The sequence below is a fragment of the Rhinopithecus bieti genome, unplaced genomic scaffold, assembly GCF_001698545.2.
Source record: "Rhinopithecus bieti isolate Rb0 unplaced genomic scaffold, ASM169854v2 scaffold_20150, whole genome shotgun sequence".
Classification (NCBI taxonomy): domain Eukaryota; kingdom Metazoa; phylum Chordata; class Mammalia; order Primates; family Cercopithecidae; genus Rhinopithecus; species Rhinopithecus bieti.
In genome coordinates, this window is record NW_016810565.1 from 2,732,916 (window position 1) to 2,737,823 (window position 4,908).

The window sequence follows — 4,908 nt, forward strand, 5'->3', positions numbered from 1 at the left end:
AAAAAAAAATAAAATTAAATTAAAAAAAAAAAAAGAGGGTCAGTTTGTCAAAACCCCAGCACTAGGCTTTGATCCTTGAGGTGAACAGCAAAGATAAACAGACTCCAGAAACTAGAGCAAAATGGGAATAGAGAGGACAGTCTTCATGTGTGTGAGGGATAAGCAAACTGTACTCAGTGAATGTAGTGATTCCCTATTTCTAACGATAGATCATTTCTAGATTCACTAGTTAGGTCAAACTCCCTTTGAAGCAGACTTAAGACAACTGAGCTTTCCCACTGCAGTACTTTGGCGCAAGCTGACAGAGGTAGTTCCAGCAGAAGTGATTATCAATACGTAGTGTTTGTATTTACACTAATGAATAATTAGCTTGCATTGATTAGTTTGTTGATGGGTCTAAGAAAGATTGTGAATAGCATCCTCTTAATAACCTAATGGGTTAAAGTCAGGCATTGCTGCCAGCATCTGAAAGCAGGAGGAACCAACCTCAAAGTATAAAAGTTAACAAGGATAAACCCATTGGGGATCAGAAACCTCGCAGATCATCCTGAGGAGTATAATCACAATGAGAACAGCTAGGAACTGCTATCTATGTAATACGGTTTTACAAAATAAAGGCAGCTGTTACATATTTTTAAACTGTAACATCTAAGACTGAGAAATATTAGGCAGTACAGAAATGTCACTAAAACATTTACATACTGTTCTCCCAACTCTTATAAGTGAATAACCGTATAACTCAACAAAGATAAAAATAATGCAACTAAAATAACTCCATTCTCCTGCTCTATAATCCTTTCTCCTCCCTTTCTGCTAGAAATCGCCACTATTCTGACTTTGAAAAATGAAAGCATATAAAATGTCAGGACCCCAAACTAACTATGCCAAAGCCAAAAGTTCAGCTTGGACACTGAGTCACACAAAAAATTGCCTTTCCTTTTGTTCCTAAACAAGACAGAAGGACACATGCATATCTCTCCTCCTTCACCCTGACAATGTAAATTAACAGCTTATCTTCACAGGCACTGGACATAGACAAGACTAGAAATTATTCCTCTGCCCACCCCAAGATAAATACATGTTTGACTTCTTCCTCTACTCTGTTGACTTTATCTTATATAAAATGTAGATTTACTGAGCATGCATTAACCCATAATTGACTGTTCCTCTACCTGCTCCTTTTACATGTAATGTGGATTCAGTGAGTGCTAATCAAAGTCTCACAAGAATGTGACTACTTATATCACTACCTACACTCCCTTTTTTTTTCCCTTCCCTCCTTCCGCTTCTGCCTACTCTTTACCCTTTAAATAGTGAAGTCCTCAAAATGCTGTTTTCAAAAGACATGGATCACAGATGCTCCCTGTGATTTGTGTTTTTCTCCCCCAGGCATGTCCTCAAACTTGGCAAAATAAACCTCTAAATTGATTTGAGATTCACCTCGGTCATTTTCTTTTGTTTGTGGTGATGATCATTTGCATGCCTTTCTTGGTAATTTGGTCATATGTAGAAGCATCTCTGATTCCTTTCCTCACACACACACACAATTAAAGCTTTTTAATTATACTTGTTAGAGCAGAGGAAGGAAGACTTTATTCAGGACCAACATAATAGGCACGGAGACCCTGGCAATGTGATTTTGCCATGGGGTAGAAAGATTAGGCTTGGGAATGTATAGCCAAGGAACAGGGTGAGGGTCATTAGATAACAAAAATACTAACAGGAAACATCAGGGGTAGGGGAGATTCTGGCTAAACCAACCTAACAGAATTCTTGCTGAAGGCAGGCCAGAGTGGTCAGACATCACCTGGGGGATGGAGGAGGATGAGAACCCGCTAATCAGATATCAAGAGTGATAAATATTAAAGGTAGAGGATTCTTGCTAAACTGACTCAGCAAAGTTCTTTGCTAAAACTGGGTTTTATAAGGAAGTGTACAGATGGGCCTAGAACAAGGTTCAGGAGCATGATTAAAGATTGGCCAAGCAAAGAAGGTTTGTCAGCACACACACATAATCACATTCACACACTCCAATGTAGTTCTGAGTCTTTCTGCATGGTTTCTTTTTGTTACTATTTCCCCCTTCTGAAAACATATTTTCACATATATGGCCACCTACCATTCTGTCTTGAAATGACAGTTTGTGGTGACTCCTTCTTAGGGTCATGTTTCAGGAAACTGGAGTGGCAGAAATGAGTATGAGGCAGTATCAACCAGGTAATGTTGAGATGTGAACCTAACCCAGTCATGTTATCTAACCTCGCACTTGAAGAAGGTTATCTAAGTTCTGTTTCTGCATGAAGACACTTCTCAAGGAACTCTAGGCCTTCAGGGATTCATTTTTTTCTAGACTAGACATGGAAAAATTGTGGAATTGGTGAAGTTACCCTCTCTGTGCCACCCATGTCCTCAGCCCCTCGCTTTGGCAGCTGGTGTCCTCATCAGTGTGGTCTGACTCTCCAGCAGGTCACTATTCCTCCCTGAAGCCTTCTAGACTTAACTTTCCAAACCCCATTTCCTTCAAAACTTGCTTATACTGTTTCCCATTCCTGGACTGTTGATAATCAGAGATACAACCACACAACTAATACTATATGTCAAGTATTTTGGTAGACATTTTGCATTATTACACACATTCTATCATTTGATCCTGACATTAATTATGCAAGATAAATCTCATTGTTATTTCCATTTTCCAAATGAAAATAACTAAAGCCCAAGATAATACACCTAGTCAACGTCAGAAAATATTTTGACCCTGATCTGTTTTACTGGAATATATAATGTTGTCTAATTATAGAACACTCTGCTGATTTTCATTAGCTTATTCAAGCTCAAGTATTAGTAACAGATATTGTACAAAAATATTTAAGCATAATAAGATGGATAGTGTCTACTCATTACTAAATGCAAATAGGTCTTTTTGGCCAATCTATTTCACAAGGTAATTATACAGGTTATAATGAGTAGAAATTGCTGGTTTTATGCAATTTGGTTTTATGGTATATATTGCTTAACAATTTTGTCTTAACAAAGGTAAGTTTAGAAGTACAGATAAAAATTATAGAAAATGAAAATTTATCAAATAATATTTAATCAAGTTATAAAATAATAAGATTGCGAAAGCTGAGCATCTTGAACAAGTGTATGTTAATATAGATATTTAAATTAATGTATACATATTAGAAACTCAAAGGAATCTTTCTATAAAAATAACACTAGAACCTAGATAAATTATCATAAACAAACTTTTCAAATAAAATATTGGTCTCTCAAACCTATAAGGGAAATATCCAAAGGCAACAAAACAATAACCAACCAACTACCACCATCACTACCACCACAACAAATATTGAAACTAATAAGCAAATTCAAAGTCAAAAAATGACTTATGAGTAAATGTCAATATTCACACCAAAAGGTAAAGAATAGTTCTTTTTGTCTCTCTAAGAGAAGGAAACAGGGTCATAATATTTTTGTATTAGTTCTGCATACAATAATATATAAACCAAAGTAGGTCCAAGTAGATAGCATTCCTCAGCCCTTGCTTGATGCAAATAACTATCTCTAGAGTAAACTGTTCAAATTTGAGCTCTCAGAATGCCAAATTTTGAGCTACTACTCATCAATTATTATGTATACAAGGAAACAAAACAACAAGAATAGTTGACTGAAAAAAATAGCCAATTCAAATAAAATAGTCAAGTTAGACTCTCAAGAACTTAAGATTTTCAATTATCAGATATAGAATCTAAAAGGCACAACATGTCTAAATAAATTCAATACAAAATGAAATGATAATCAAATTTTAAAAATCCTTAGGTTTGAAAAAACCCAATAGAATTTTTAGGTTTACATTAACATTTTATCTGTATTAATTTATATTTATTCTGTTTATATAACAAATATATTAAGTTAGAAAAAAATTTGCTGTTCTGCAATATTTGCTGTACTACAGCTTCCGCTGGTGATACCCAGGCAAACAGGGTCTGGAGTGGACTTCCAGCAAACTCCAACAGACCTGCAGCTGAGGGGCCTGACAGTTAGAAGGAAAACTAACAAATAGAAAGGAATAGTATCAACATCAACAAAAAGGACATCCACACCAACACCTCATCTGTAGGTCACCAACATCAAAGACCAAAGGTAGATGAAACCACAAAGATGAGGAGAAACCAGAGCAGAAAAGCTGAAAATTCCAAAAACTAAAGCGCCTCTTCGCCTCCAAAGGATCGCAGCTCCTCTTAGCAACAGAACAAAACTGGATGGAGAATGACTTTGATGAGTTGACAGAAGTAGGCTTCAGAAGGTCAGTAATAACACATTTCTCCGAGGTAAAGGAGCATGTTCTAACCCATTGCAAGGAAGTTAAAAACCTTGAAAAAAGGTTAGATGAATGGCTAACTAGAACAAACAGTGTAGAGAAGACCTTAAATGACCTGATGGAGCTGAAAACCACAGCATGAGAACTTTGTGACACATGGCACAAGCTTTAATAGATGATTTGATCAAGTGGAAGAAAGGCTGTCAGATCAGTGATTAAAGATCAAATTAATGAAATAAACCAGAAGACAAGATTAGAGATAAAAAGAGTAAAAGAAACAAAGCCTCCAAGAAATATGGGACTACATGAAAAGACCAAATCTCCGTTTGACTGGTGTACCTGAAAGTGAAGGGGAGAATGGAACCAAGTTGGAAAACACTCTTCAGGATATCATCCAGGAGAACTTCCCCAACCTAGTAGGGCAGGCCAACATTCAAATTCAGGAAATACAGAGAACACCACAAAGATACTCCTCAAGAAGAGCAACTCCAAGACACGTAATTGTCAGATTCACCAAGGTTGAAATGAAGGAAAAAATGTTAAAGGCAGTTAGAGAGAAAGGTTGGGTTACCCACAAAGGGAAG